This window comes from Myotis nattereri, assembly GCF_964212035.1.
Source record: "Myotis nattereri genome assembly, chromosome: 13".
NCBI lineage: Eukaryota > Metazoa > Chordata > Mammalia > Chiroptera > Vespertilionidae > Myotis > Myotis nattereri.
The window spans coordinates 10,833,568-10,850,000 of NC_138088.1; the positions used below are offsets into that span (position 1 = coordinate 10,833,568).

Consider the following 16,433-nt stretch of genomic DNA (forward strand, 5'->3'; position numbering starts at 1 on the left):
CATGTGTGGACCTGGAGAGTATTAAGTTAAGCAAAATCAGCCAGCCAGAGAAAGACAAGTTCCACATGATCTCATTCATATGTGGGATATAATGAACAAAATAAACTGAAGAACAGAATAGACCCAGAGACCTGGAGCATGGAACAGACCTATAAATCTCAGAGGGAAGTGGGTAGGGAGAGATTTACCAAAGAACTTATATGCAGATATGCATAACCCATGGACACAAACAACAGCACGGTAGGCCTGGGGATGTACGGTGGGTATGGGGTAAAGGGGATCACCGGGGAGAAAGGTGGACATCTATAATACGTTCAACGATGGATATAAAATTTTTTAATGTACATAAAACTCAGAATGTTGACTGACACAGTTAAACACTTGGTAAAGACAGTATTATGATGACGCATTGCTAGTCTGCCTTCCTCACCTCAAATCCAAACTGACGCCAGTCAATGGCAACGCCTGCCCCTGTACTAGAGTTTGTGCTCATGGCTGACTTCAGTCCACATATTAGTTTTCTGTCTAGCATCTAAATCGTACACTATTTCTCTTCAAGGGAAATCCCATAGGTTCATACTCTACCTTGATTTCACCTGCTTTTGGAAAATGACTAATGTTTTGTGATGCTACCCAGAGATCCCCAAAGCCAGTGTTTTCTATTTCACATAGCCTATGATTTCAACTGGGGTGATCCCAAGCTACCCTTCAAGTTTTTGAACACTCATATCCATCTGATTCAGCAAGTAACAGATATACAGAAACTTCATTTTATTTATATTGCTTATCCTTTTTATACTTTAATTCATTAACTGAAATTTAAGTTCTATGGTCACATAACTACAACATGGTAAATTATACAAATATTAGATGCCTGATAATTATTTACTGAGTGTAAAAAGCTGTTACAGGGAATTGGCACTTTCCCCTATTTGCCAGGTTGGTAAGGAATATACTAGACCCATGCTGTCCAATATGGTAGCCACCAGTCCACATGTGGCTAATGAGCACTTGAAATGTGACTCATGTGATTTGAGATGTGCTATAAGTGTAAATTACACACCAGATTTTGAATATCCAGTACACAAAATAAATGTAAAATAGTCCATTCATAATTTTTGTACTGATTACATGTTGAAATATTATTTTAGCTACATTGAGTTATATCAGATATACCATTAAAGTTAAGTTCGCCCTGTTCCCTTTCACTTTTGTAACATGGCTCCCAGAAAACCTTGAGTCACACATGTGGCTCACATACGCCTACTGGGCAGCGCTGAGCTGAGGGAGTCTCTCATCCTAATGGAGACACACAGGCCTGAGAGCGAGAATAGGCACTTCCTGGAATCTCAAATCTCCTCTGGTTGCCCAGATGTCCAGAGCACAGAGCAACTACCACAGGTCTGTCCAGTCTCCGGGGCAGGCAGAAAGAATAAATGTGCTCTCTCACGGGGGAGGCACTCAGGAGACTCACAGAGGCGCTGGACAAATTCCAGGGGTCACAGGACTGGGAAGGGGGGTTTCCAGCCGGTAGCCAAAGCAGTGGTCTCCCTGATTCATTGACCGGTGAGAGAACCCAACACTCCATTTTAACAATGTCAAGTAGCTCCTTACTACTCCCAGATTCACAGTATTTCCATAGTTGAGCACCAAAGAAATTTTCAAACATTATTTGATGGTGTGGATTTTGGCGAAGAGATAAAATTAAGAGATATCTAGAGGATGGTTGACCCATTTCAAAAAGACTTGAAAGAAAGAAATTCCTAACTGCTCAACACCTATTTCATTTCCTTTACAGTCGCCTAGGACCCATATTTTTCTGTAATTTTGTATGGTCAAAAATACAGCCTCTCCAAGCCAGCTGACCAGCCATAAGCAGAGAAACCCCTCCTACATCAGGACTGAGCATCAGGTACAGTCTAACCTGGAATGGGCACCTGCTCATTTGAAGATGGAAAAGCAAAGATCTCCAGATTGGACCGATGCTTAAAATATGACAAAGATGTCTTTATAGGGGAGTAGTGTAGCTCATATCCCAGTGCAATCCCCAAAATCACATACTTTAATATCTAATTTCCAAAGAGAATAGACTATTAATGAAGAATAAACTGTTTTAATAAATGATATAGTATCCCAGCATAAAATATTTGCCCAAGTGACCTTAGAAAAAAATAAAGCCTGTGGCCTTCACAGGATACTACAATAACAAATCGTAACAGAAAACAGGAGCTGGTGTTTGTGCTAAGAGCTTAAAGTACATTCATATCTAATTTGAACCATCAGTTATAACCTAAAAATTACCTGCGGGAGGCATTGTTTTCCGTTTCATAAATGACGAGACCCAAGAATTTACACCGAGTAAAGGACTAAAGCAAAAAGCAAAATTCAAGTCTCTTGAAAGCAATTTGCATATTTTTAAACGATCCCCTCAGATACCCACTTCTGTGTTGAGACTTCAATATCTGAAAGACTCTGGATTTGATTTTTTTTTTAAATTCTAAAATTACATGTGGGCCTCATCCTAGGGGTTGGAAATGCAATATATGAATTTGCAGTTGCATAAAGAGTTGTGTGGAAAAAAATTAATGGCTATTATTTATTGAGCATTTTATTTGTTTTTCTCATTATCAAAGTAACACATGTTCATCATAAAAATATAAACAATATTTAAATAATTATAATTTCATAAACCAGAGGAAATTTCCATTATTGACATATATGCAGAGGTGACCTTCAATATTTTTAGTCGTCCATGTTGCACTGAGAAGGAGGGAACAGTGGTTGCGATGCCACCTTAGAAAGTCTTGGCACATGAGCCACAGCTGTTCTAGCTGGATGTTTTTCATGGAGTCATATAATCTTATACATTTTCAATCTCCTTTTTAAAGGTACAATATACTTTAAATATGTTTAAAGCCTGCTTCAATTTTTCTACTTACACAGAGTAAAAATGTGGTCTCCATCCTGGAAAAGGAAAGGATGAAGTTCATGGAGGCCTTGCTTGCTTATCATGCATTCCAAATGGACTCAGTGACCATCTATTACTTCTAAAGTGCTGAGCAAGGTGCTAGACGAGGACTTGGGTCGGCCACGGTTCTGCCCTTAATATCTTAAAAGCTACTAATTGAACTTGGCTTGCATGAGGATACTGGAGACTGGAGGAGGGAGCGCCCGGGATCATTATTCCAAAGGAGTGAGGAAGACGGCTGCAGGCTTCATTCCACTGCTTCATCACCTGAAGCTCCATAATAGCTTCTGCTAAATCACCTTTCCTGACCAAGCCCTTGGTGGTTCTCTCCGAGTACCCGGAATAAACCCAGTCATAAACGGATTCAAGATGGTGCCAGGCTCTTGACTGCTTTGTCCACTTTTATTGGACTTCCCCTCCTAACGACCCCATCAGGCAGTGCCTATAAGCACCTTTGTTTTAAAGATTTGGAAAGTAAGACTTGAATACATTAATTAGCTGGACTACAGATTTATCCGACTCCCATGACCAGGCTCTTAACACCACAATATTGACCAGGGGAAGAGAGTAACAATGCATCAAGTTCAAGGAGCCTGGCCTGGAAGGCACCTGGCTGACTGGATCCCTGCCAAACTTGTATCTTGTCCTCCAGGTTCCTCTGTGCTTCAGCCCATGGTTCTTCAGATATCAGAGTAAGCTGAGGTTGCTCCCCACACAAAACCCTTCTCACCTTTGATTATCCCTAACTGCAATATTCTTCTCCACATTCATAAGCTTCACTCATCAAAAAGCATTTCCATGATCATCCATTCTAGTACATGCTCTCTAATAGCACTCTGCTCCCCCTCCCCATAAAACATGAATGAAGTAGGTTTCAGAGCAGTCAGCGCCAAGTAATACTCTACATGTATAAAGACACTGGCATGCACCCAAATACACTCACATATTCATATATCCATCCAAACCCTGCAAGAAAATACAAAAAGAACAAGGAAAAACTGAGAGAAAAGTATCTGGAAAGCATTGTCCTGGGATTTTAATAATGATTTTTTTTTCCTGGTGAATAAGATTTTGGAGATTTTTCTTATGTTTTGTTTACCTGCATTTTCCAATCTTTGGTAATTAACATATTTTATTCTCACAGTACATTTCAAAAGCATAATGGCAACTCCAAAATAAGCAATAACAAACATTTGGATTGTTTGTTTTTGCAGTTGTTGTTTTCAAGAAAACATGTTTACCTGAGCAGTTGCTTAGGTTCTCCCTAAAATGGGTATCCAATGTCATGTCAAGTACTTTAGGGATCACGGTGTTGCCTTTGCCCTGTATAGGAGCTTCTCCAGAGGTCAGGGGAGGGGGTCGGGGGAAGCGAAAGGAATGGTTTTAACAATAATGGGAGCAACAATTAGTAGCTGAGGAGGAAACGTCCCACCTGATAATCTCATCCCAGAAAAAGCCACTCTGTGCAAGGGCATGAAACACACACACAAACCAACACCCCCCATAACAGCAGCAAAGGGGACCCTGCCACCCACAACCTCGCCCCGCCCAACCCTCAAAAGCACGATTCCATAGGGAGGCCATTTCCATTGTTGTAATAGTGCCTCTTGGCCACAGCGGAGGAAAGTGGAGGTGTCCTGGGGGACTCATTCCTGAGAACTGAGGGGAGGGGCGGGAATAGTTCCGTGCACCCCCATGACACTCGCAGCAGCAGGCTTTACATGTCTGTGCAGTGCTTTACCTGAAAAGCCCATTTAAATATCCATTCTTAGCTCAAAAAGAAATGAACTCTCCAATTCCATAACTGACATGCTTAGCAACTTTTAGTCAAATGCCAAAGTGAGGCTTGGCTGATGTAGTCGAGGCAGTGAAGCCCCTAAACAACACATTGGCATCAATCAAATCAATGGGAAAGAAATGGCTTATCATAATAATTGTTGATCAAATGGCACAAATTTACATTCATTCTAAGGATAAATTCCACTGATCAACCTGGCTTGGCTTGAAGTATAAATGTTAGGGGGAAATGTAACTCATTTTAAGAAGGTGTTTATCAAAATAATCATGTTCAGCAGCTCTCACTTCCCAGAGACTCGAGCATGTGCAGCATTCATGCCCACAGTGGTGCAGCTCAGTGCCACCCAGGGCAGGGCGTGCATGCTTCTCAGACCAACAGGCAACACTGGGGGTTTATATTTTGGTCCAAGAACTGTTATCACTAAATTTAAAAAATACTCCAAGTGGAACATTTTATGGTTTTCCACAGGCTATGTTTAATACATGTTATTTAATTGAGGTTGAAAATTAGTGTTGATCCAATAATCTGAAGTGCTTTTTCTTTGAAAATCATAGAGTACTCAGGACTCCAGGCTGCAAGGGCTACTTCCAAGTTACCACAGTTGAAGGGATTTGCTTTGCTGGCCTTTTCCAAATACCTGCTCGCTCTGTGTTTTGGTGGGTTTTTGCCCTTCATTGGAAGCTAGAGCTGGAGAACATACAGTCTATTTGACTTGGTGTCCCGTAGGTAAACAGCAAGCGGAGCAGATTATGGGGTGGGAAAGAGTGGGTGACCCACAGGTTATCGCCTGCCACAACCATCAAATGTCCTCTCCTTTAGGATTTTAGAGTGAGGTTTTGACACTAAAAATGCTAATGAAGAAAGCTATCAGGGCAGACAAGTATTCATTTACTCACCTGAAAAGCAGTTTAGATATTTTGTAAAATTCCAGAAAGGGGGCTTTTTAATGACATACATTGCAAAGATCATGCTCACAACATACGTTTCTGAGCATGGAAAACAAATACAATTTTGGGGCCACTGAACAATGCAAGGACAGACCATGTAAAAATTTTATAAGAACTAAGAAAAAGACATGAAACACTAATGCAAAAAGATATATGCACCTCCACCTTCATTGCCGCAGCATCATTTACAACGGCTAAGACATGGAAGCAATCTAAATGTCCATCAATAGGCCATAGCCGGTTTGGCTCAGTGGATAGAGCGCCGGCCTGTGGACTGAAAGGTCCCAGGTTCAATTCCGGTCAAGGGCATGTACCTTGGTTGCGAGCACATCCCCAGTGGGGAGTGTGCAGGAGGCAGCTGATCGATGTTTCTCTCTCATCGATGTTTCTAACTCTCTATCCCTCCCTCTTCCTCTCTGTAAAAAATCAATAAAATATATTTTAAAAAATTTAAAAAATAAATGTCCATCAATAGATGGGTGGATGGATAAAGAAAATGTGATAGAGATAGAGATAGAGATAGAGATAGAGATAGAGATAGAGACAGAGACCGAGATAGAGATAGAGATAGAGAGTTGATGTAGATATAGAATGTGTGGGTAGACCTTGAGGGCATTATGCTAAGTGAAATATGGGACAGAGAAAGACAAAATACCATAAGATGACATTCATGTGGAATCTAACAATAAAATGAAACAAACAAAAAGCCACATTCATAGATAAAAAATCAGATTGGTGGTTGCCAGGGAGGGGGTTGGGACTAGGCAACATGGCTGAAAGTGATCAAAAGGAACATACTTCCAGTTATAAAGTCAGTCCTGAGATGTAATGTATAGCATGGTGACTACAGTTAATAATCCTGTGTTCCATGTTTAAAGATTGCTAAGAGATTAGCTCTTGAAAGTTCTCATCACAAGAAAATAAATCTATTTTGTATTTTGATTAGCAGCGGTGTGCCTCACATTTAAATATTACTGTTCTCTAAGAAACTGAAATTGCTTTGTAGACTCAAACCCTGCCTTTATTCCTAGAGAGAGAAGAGTCTGAATTGGTGTCATGTGGATACAACTAACTTCTCCCTCCCCTCACTTCTCAAAGAACCTTTAAGACATTGCCAACAGGCTATTCTTCATTACTCTGTAGTAACTCGTGTGCCAAGAACTGTTCACAGGTTTGCAGCCAAATTTGGATCAATGTGCAATGAGCATTTATGCTGCAGCTGAGTGCATATCCTGTGGGATGAAAGCCTGGGCTAAAGAACTCAAATGGAGCAGGTAAAACACTGAACAATCCCTGGGTGAGGGAGCCAGAGCCTCATCCTCTGACTGTGGGAGAACTCTGCCTTGTGAGCCTGTGTGGGAGTGAGCATGGCAACCGCCCACCCACCCTGAGCAGTGATCAGTGAATGGGGACCTGCAGTAGAAATGCGGCATTCCTTGGGGATGTAGTCAGGATAGCTTGTACTTTTCTCTCGCTTATTTTGTGTTAAATCTATTAATCTTTTATCCTCTCCCCCACATTTCTAGTACTTGCATTCTTTTAACTTTCATAGTTGAAAACAACTGTGCTAATCATACCTGAGTAGCTAATCTCTCTAATATGCCAGTATTCTGGAAATTGCCTCATCTCAAGGCAGATGGAAGGCTTCAAGAGAGTATAAGGAACCAGACCCTCTTCGGTTCACCCTGGTCGTGGGAATGTGCTAGGAGGTACTTGCCTACAGTGAAACAACCAAAAAAACCTATTTCAGATGATCATCTTGCCTTACCCCCACATTCTCACCACCATCACAAACTTACCACACCATCACTGTGGCCATCGTCATCGTCTCACCCCCACTATCACCATTACCACAACCCATGTACTGGGTTGAACAGTGTTCCCACAAAAAAACATGTGTACTTGAAACCCAGGAATGTGACTTTATTTGCATCTTTGCTGATATGATCAAGATGAGGGCATAATGACTGGAAGAAGGTGGGCCCTAAATCCAATATGGTTGGTGTCCTTATCAGAAAATGAAAATCTGGAGACAGAAAAAGACACACAAGAGAGAAAGAGACAGAGATTGAAGTGATGAATCAACAAGCTGGATGCCAAGGATGGCTGGCAACCACCAGAGGCCAGAGGAGGCATGGAAGGATTCTACTCTAGAGCCTCAGACATAGACCCACCAAGACCTTGACCTCAGACTTCTAGCCTCCAGTACTTGAATGAAGATTTTCATTGCTTTAAGCCACCCAGTGTGTGACACTGTATCACAGCTGCCCTAGGAAACTACTACTCCTCCCATCACCTCAATCACCCCCTCACTCCCACCACCATCAGCACCACCTCCCTCCTCATCGTGATGAAAGAAATGACTCAGATAACATCCTTTCAAGTCAACACTGGGCTTAGTTTTAGTGGTCAGAGGCTGACAGGACAATATGGACTCATTAACTGCCTTAACCACCAGTGGTCTGACCCCTGCTACTGGGATTACAGATTTAATGTCTCTCCTTCTTCATCCCCGAACTTCTAGTTTGAGCTTAATGTACCCACTTCTCCCCATTCCCACACAAAGATGGTTTGATATGATAGAGACATCCAAGATAATTCATTTAACCCCATAATCAGACAGAGCTGGGAAATGATCTCTAGAAAGAAGAAACAACTCATATAAAGTCAGCGAATCAACTTCTAGCAAAATCAGATCCAGAACTCAGACCTCCAAATCCACCCAATCAGGGAAGTGGATGCAGTATTTTGAATACCTACTGGTGAGTATTAGGAAGTGATGTATGAAAAGAACAAACATTCCTCACCTTGCTTCCAACTACTTGGCTCATTTAAGTCTCATTGTGTCTTACCAGAAAAAAAATGTGTGGTCCTGGCCCGGAGATAAAATTACTGAAATATTCACTATGATAACAGTGGTGGTATTATTACATGATGACATTTGAGAAAGATGTTTTCTATATTAGCAATGCATAACTGAAAGTAACCCGACTGCTAAGGGGGATATCCTTTTATATATATACTAGAGGCCCGGTGCACAAAAATTTGTGCACTCGGGAGGGGGGGGGTACCTCAGCCCGGCCTGTGCCCTCTCACAGCCTGGGACCCCTCGGGAGATAACGACCTGCTGCCTTAGGCCTGCTCCCGGGTGGCAGAGGGCAGGCCTAATCCCTAGGTGCAGCCCCTGGTCGGGCTCAGAGCAGGGCCGATTGGAGAGTTGGGGTGCCGCCCCGTCATGCACAGAGCAGGACGGATTGGGAGGTTGCGATGCCACCCTCAGTCATGCTCAGGGTAGGGCCGATGGGGGGTTGGGGCACCGCCCCCTGTCACACTCAAGGCAGGGTCGATAGGGAGCTTGTGGCGCCACCCCCTGTCACGCACAGAGCAGGGCCGATCAGGGGGTTAGGGTGCTGCCCCCTGTCACACACAGAGCTGCAGGGCGATCAGGAGGTTGGGGAGCTCCCCCCTCTCAGGCACAGAGCAGGGCTGATCAGGGGGTTGGGGCGCCTTCCTGTCACACACAGAGCAGGGCTGATAGGGAGGTTGTGGCCCCGCTCCCTGTCACACACAGAGCCGCAGGGCGATCAGGGGGTTTGGGCGCTGCCCCCTGTCACTCTGATCCCGGTGCCTGGAGGCCTCGCGGCTCTGCTGATCCAGGTGCTGGGAGGCATATTACCCTTTTACTATATAGAATAGAGGCCTGGTGCATGGGTGGGGGCTGGCTGGTTTGCCCTGAAGGGTGTCCTGGATCAGGGTGGGGGTCCCCACTGGGGTGCCTGGCCAGTCTGGGTGAGGGGCTGAGGGCTGTTTTCAGGCTGGGACTGAAGCTCCCAACCGCTCCTTTTTTTCTTTTTCTTTTTTTCTATTCTGGGCCAGCTTTAGCTCTGAGGCTTGGCTCCAGCTCTGAGGCCTCAGCTGCTGAAAGTAGGTATCTGGTTTGTTTAGGTTCTATAATCGAAACTCTGTATCAACTCCAGCTCTGAGATCCCGGCTCGCTGAAAGCAGGTTTCTGGGGTTTTGTTTAGCTTCTATATTTGTTACAATGTTCTAACTGCAGGCTCAGAGGCTGGCAAGGCAGGCAGGGAACATTGGAGCCCTCCATCACTGAAGCAAGCAAGCCTCATGTTCAGTTTAAGCTGCCTGGCTGCCGGCCGCCATCTTGGCTGGCAGTTAATTTGCATTATCACCCTGATTAGCCAATGGGAAGGGTAGCGGTCGTACGCCAATTACCATGTTTCTCTTTTATTAGATAGGATATATGTGTGTGTGTGTGTGTGTGTGTGTGTGTGTATATATATATATATATATATATATATTCTTGTTTTTTACAGATAGGAAGGGAGAGGGATAGAGAGTTAGAAGCATCGATGAAAGAGAAACATCAATCAGCTGCCTCCTGCACACCCCCCACTGGGGATATGCCCGCAACCAAGGTACATGCCCTTGACCAGAATCGAACCTGGGACCCTTCAGTCCAAAGGCTGATGCTCTATCCACTGAGCCAAACCGGTTAGGGCAGGGGGATATCCTTAAGATTAACTCCATATACCTATATAAAACTGAAATAACTTAGAGGTCTTCTCAAAGCAAATCTGAGGGAGAATTCTTATCAAGCAATCAGGAGGACACTTGGGAATCAGGGGAGCTGTGATCAGTATGTTAATGAAGATTATCTACATCTTGCATCTAAGCATCAACAAATTAAAGAGGGCCTGTGTTTTCAAAGCATCTGGTAAAGACAAAACTAATGATAAACACAATTAGGCATATTTATTCATTTTGTTCTTTGAAAGTCATCTCATTGTCCTAGCTTTCAAATCAGAGGGCCTTAAATGCAATCTCTGATACTGAAAATGACACTTCTAAACCCTAACTTCTGAAATCTTTGGAAGAAGAGTATTGAAGAATTTATAATTTTGATGTACAAACTGCGATCTCCACTATTAAAAAAATAGTAACTGTTAAGGTTAATTCCGCAGAACAAGATGTAATTGTGTACAATTCACTTCCACATTTAGAGTCAAAAAGAGTTAATCTACACAGTTATCCAGTTAATCTTGAGTACTTTCAGCTGAAAATATTTTAAAATAGCCGTTTCCTTAACATCAGTTCCTTTAGAAATAGTTTTATTAGCAACCTCCCCTTCTTCTTTTACCCAGTTGATACTCAGTTTCATAATGTCATTAAGATAGCACTTCTCTCACATTTAAAAATAATTATATAAATGGACTAACAAAACACACATATATTTTTAAATTTTAACCAATCAGTGAGGGATGTGCCCCTATTATTTCCTAAGACTCGATCACTTAGCACGTAATCACCTGCAATTCCCATCATCTTCCACTGTTTCAGTCTCCGCCAGAGAAGACACCACCACATACCATAATGCATTACTTTTTTCTCTTAAAATGGTAAAAATAGAACTCTGAGCTCCTAATCAGCATGCATATCAGAAGCTACTGTTTCCTTTTAGATAGTGGATGCAGGTCCTCTGCAATTCTTAGAATAAGCAAGCAAGAATTCTAAAACCAAATCTATTGCTTGTTTTGCTTAAATGTTTAATGTTCTCCCTAAATAATTCATGTCCTCCCAAAAATAGGTCAGATATGACACAGGCAGCAAATGGAAACTAGAAAATGCTTCAACTGGTGCTACTTTTCCTAGGAACACATATCCTATTGGAAGTCTAACAGGAATCTCAAATGTAGTAAGTCCCACACCAAACCACTGACTTCCCCACTACCAACCTCTTCTCCTCCAGTGGGACGGTTTAAAGGAAACAAACAGACAAAGCTCTCGCTATTCACACTAGATTTCTCTCTTTCCCTAACGCTTCTGTCCCTCCCCGCTCCTTAGCAATCTTTATTGTGGACACCATTTGAAAATATCTTTCAAATCAGATCATCTCATCTGCACTTCTCTGCTCCTGCTCCAGTTCCTGGCATGCACCTTTCACCTGGCCACCACAAGAGCTTACCTGGTCTCCTGGCTTCCACTCCTGCCCCTCCATTGTCTGTTTTCTACACAAGATAACTAACTACACCCAGACTCGGCTATTCCCGGCAGTTTTCCATCTCTCAGAATGAAGTCAAAATACTTGCTGTAACCTCCCTCTGGCTCGCTCTCAGAAGTCGTGTGCTGTTTTTCTGTCTCCATGGCCCTTCCCTCCAGACGGACAAACAGAACCCACATCAAGCTCTGGGCACATGCTTGTCCTCCCTGTCTAGAATGCATTTCTGCAAACATTGTCTTGGCCTCAGAACTTTCTCAAATGCCGCCTCCTCAGAGAGTCCTTCTCCAGCCCCCCTGTTTAAGATAGTCCCCTTGGTAATATCACATGAATGAAGGATCAGCTCGTCGTGAAAATGACAATTGTGATTTAGGATGAGATGAGAGAGCACCTGGAGAAGGAACATTTGGCTGCATGTGGTATGGAAGAGCAGGGTCTATTTTTTGTTGGAAAATAAAATGTTCCTTTTCAATGAAAATGATGATGATGATGGTGATGATAACTACAGCAACAGTAGCCAACTTTCATTGAACATATGCCCAGCACTGTTCTGGCTATTTTGTCATTCCCAATTATGGGTGAACTACAAAATCCATTTAATTCTTACAGCCTTGGAGGTAGGTACATTTTTATTCCCTTTTATAGATCAAGTAACTAATATACCAAGAATACCTAGAAAAGCTTACATAGCCCCAAACAAGTTAATCTGATCAAGAAGGCTTTTAAAAGAAACACGACCAAACAAAATTGTCCAATGTAAGGCTATGGAAATATTGCTGTGGCTTTAGAGGGCTGCTTCCTCTAACAAAGGGAAAATGACCCAAGAGACGTGGAACCCTCTCCAAAGGCAAGTCCCAGTCATGCAATCACAAATAATCCCAGAGGCAGAACACGATGCATGCAAAGTGCCAATCCAGCCCCAGGGTGAGGGATGATTTTTAAAGAGGAAAACTGGGCATAGGGCAACTACTGATTAGCCGGAATGACCTATGACAGTCTTGGCGAACCTTTTGAGCTCGGCGTGTCAGCATTTTGAAAAACCCTAACTTAACTCTGGTGCTGTGTCACATATAGAAATTTTTTGATATTTGCAACCATAGTAAAACAAAGATTTATATTTATGATATTTATTCTATATATTTAAATGCCATTTAACAAAGAAAAATCAACCAAAAAAATGAGTTCGTGTGTCACCTCTGACACGCGTGTCATAGGTTCGCCATCACTGACCTATAAGAACAATACAGAAAAAAATGCATAAATTTTCAGAAAGAGTTGAAATTATGACCAAAGTATGAGTAACCAAAGGAGTCCCTTATGTTCTACTGAATCTAACAAGGACATTTTCTATGAATTACAGTAACAGATGGGAAAGAGAATATTATTTTTCCTACTCCTCTCTAATTCCATGTTTTGTTGGGAGGTGGGAGAGAAATCTGGTACAAGGAAACCACACACTTCAAACCTCTAAACCTCAGGTCTGCTGTCCAAGAAACAGCACCTCCGAGCAGCCAGAGGGTTTGCAGGTAAGAGAATGTTCCACAAACCTGGAGGAGGAGGAGAATGGGAAAGGCCAAGAGAACTCTGAAGATAACCGAGTAGGGTGTGATTTGCAACAAGGGGAAGAGGATGGGATCCATGATCCAGAAAAAAAACAGTGATTTGTAAGCACATAAAAAACAAAACCAGCGATCACTTAGGGCCAATGTGGATTCATGAAGAATGATTTGGGCCAAATGAGTGTCTTTTCTTTTTTTGCTAAAGTTAGATAATGGCACATGATGCCTCATGAATGATATAAAGCTGGGAGGATCAGTTACTATGCTGCATAAAGGTCAGAAGAGTTCTGGTCTGGATAGCTATCTTTTTTTTAGTGGACACAAAGGTAATTTATTAAGAGAAAACAATAATTTGAGGAGTCCCGTTCACAGAGGGCGACCACGGCAACCCCCCTTCCTGCGGGTGCTGCCGGAGGGGATGGGAGTGACATCCTCAATCAGACAGATCTTCATTCCCCAGCAGGCAACGGCTCTTAGAGCTGCCTGGGCCCCTGGCCCAGGGGCCTTGGTCCTATTTCCTCCTGTGGCTGGAGTTTGATGTGAAGAGCAGTGATGCCCAGCTCCTTGCACCTCTGAGCCACATCCTGGGCAGCCAACATGGCAGCGTATGGAGAGGACTCATCTCGGTCAGCCTTCACCTTCATCCCACCAGTCACACGGCAGATGGTTTCCTTGCCAGAAAGATCAGTGACATGGGCAAAAGTGTCACTGAAGGATGCAAAGATGTGGCAGACCCCAAATACATTCCCTCCTGCAGCCACCTGAGGTCCGAGGCTGATGACGCGTTCTTCCTTCTTTTCCACCCCCTTGCAAGGTGCCATTTCTGCGTGTCTCCTCCAGACTCCACCACCGGAAAGAGAGATGGGAGAGGGCGGGACTCGCTATCAATTTTTAAGCACTAATTATTTACCTCCTTTCATCCTTTCCAGAAACGTCTAAGGAAGATACTATGAAATCCTTCTCATAAAACTGTGGGAACAGGCTGAGAGGAGGTGACTTGGCAAAGATCGGTCATTTACAAGGGAGGTGGCTTCCGAGTTTGTGAGCAAGTCCTGCCCTCCTAGCGACCAGGACGCTGCGGGTGCGAAGCCCTGCCCTACGACAAGACACTGAGGCCACTCATTTGCCGCCGGGGTGAGACGGTCAGTGAGAAGACCACCTCGGTCTTCACGCATGTGCAGCAGAGACAGGCAGCGGTCCATGTTCGTCACCTCGGTCATAGGTGCCCTTGTCTAAGCTGCATTTCCAAAGAAGCACTGACAGCAAGTGTGTGTTTGGCGCGAGGGCCCAGGGCTCTGTGGGAGTCACTGGGTAATTCCGGGTCCACCTTAGGAGTTAACATGGGAAGCACGGAACAGTTGAACACGTGTGTTTCCTTTCACTCCGCACCATCGCCCTGAAACCACGGTGGTCTGGCCTGTGGCCTGGGCCACGCCTTCCAAAGACAGCCCGTGAGGCTGCAAGCCCTGGTGGGTGAGACTCTCCAGAGGGCGGTCACTGGAGGGTTTGGAACCTCCAGTGCGATGCCGGCCATGTGATGTCCTGGTTCTCGGCACACTTGTGTCATTCCACCAACATTAAGCACTATTAGCCCGACAGAAACACCAAAGGCAGAAACTGGGCCGGATTCGATGCATCTTGGCAACATGTATCTCCCTTCTCACCAGCTTATTCAATTTTGCTTTCTTTTATCACATTAGCCCACTGCCTGGCCTTTCAGGAGTTAAAGAAAAGCCTCATACATGACTTGTGCCTAATCTGTTAGGAGAAACAGCCGGTCCTCTCACTGTCCCCCGCACACCGAGAAGGGGTGGTGAGATGCAACTACATGCCAGGCACCTGAGGGGCAGGTGCTGACCGAGCTGGAGCCGCGCCTGCCAGGAGGACAGGGGCTCTGAGTCTGTAAAAGCAAAAAGGGAAAAAAATCCCATTTCCTTATGTACCTCATCACATGTGGCACACATATCTTTGGAGATTATTTTAGAGACTAACTGAATTGTTCATGGGAAGCAACAGACATCTTTAAATCACAACCCTGCACCCTGGAAGGTGTGCTCAGTGGTTAGAGCATCAGCCCACATCCCAAAGGGTCTTAGATTCAATTACCGGTCAAGAGCACTTAACTGGATCGCAAGTTCAATCCGTAGTTCTGGTGGGGGCACTTTAGGGAGGCAACCAATCAATGTGCTCATCTATGTTTCTCTCCCCGCCCCCCCCCCCCACTCTTCCTTCCTTCCACTCTCTCTAAAAAGAAAAAAAAAGAAATCTTGAGGTGAGGATTAACCAAAAATAAATAAAAATAAATAAATTCCAACCCTAATTCCAAATTCTGACCTCTCATATCACCAGCAGGGAGATCCCAGGCCAGTTACTTAACTACCCTGCACTTCAAGCTCCTTTTCAGTGAAATGAAAATAATAATAGTACCTGCCCCATCAGACCATGCTGGAATTAAATGAGATACTGTCCACAGTCCCTGACAAGTACTCAGGCTCAATGCAGTATAATGCCGCCATGAATATTATCTTCCATGGTTTCCTTTAGGAAACTAGAAGGCAAATTTCACTCAGGAGCCCAAGATTTTATAGTTAAAGAGGTGCTGGCTGTAACCACTTCACTCGCAAATGCACCGTGCATCCTAGGCCGCCTGTACACCACCTGTAAGCCACCTGCCCTGCTCCGCAGAGCTCCAGGCTCTGCAGCCCAACTCTACCTCGGTATCAAGCACACCTGTCACTTCTTTTCCTCTTCTCCCAACTCCGGCCCATCACTTCAGGAGTGTCTCTTTGTCCCATTCCTTTATTTGGAAAAGAAATCCCGATTTTGAGAGTTTGGCTTGAGAATCATCCCTGCGATGTGCATCTCTAAAGAAAAGGAAATAGCCAGGTGCCTTCGTCAGGTCAATCACAAAGGATGGGTGAGAATGTACTAGCACACAGAGCCCCTGGCAAATCCCATGGAAGCCCTCTCCCCCGAGGTCACCACAATCAGAGGACGTCAGGACTGGCTCCTCCTCCGGAAGCAGCTTAGCCTGCCCGTCAGGTGGGCACACCCTACATACCTCCTGGGGCCGCTGCCAGGTCGAGCCAGTGCGTGAATGAAACAAATGGCCCAGCGTGCGCGCACAGGTGACCCTCCTTTGTGCATC

At 44.1% G+C, this 16,433-nt stretch overlaps 1 protein-coding gene and 1 pseudogene across 4 annotated transcripts in view; both read right to left on the reverse strand.

Annotated features, from left to right (window-relative positions):
* Positions 1-16,433, reverse strand: part of NRG3 (neuregulin 3) — a gene marked incomplete at its 5' end in the record, with an annotated part of 1,046,633 nt that overhangs the window by 1,002,365 nt on the left and 27,835 nt on the right. The gene's annotated exons all lie outside the window — the stretch shown is intronic.
* LOC308529058 (small ribosomal subunit protein uS11-like) lies at positions 13,652-14,106 on the reverse strand (annotated as a pseudogene). Its single transcript has one exon. The product of its transcript is annotated as a small ribosomal subunit protein uS11-like (transcript).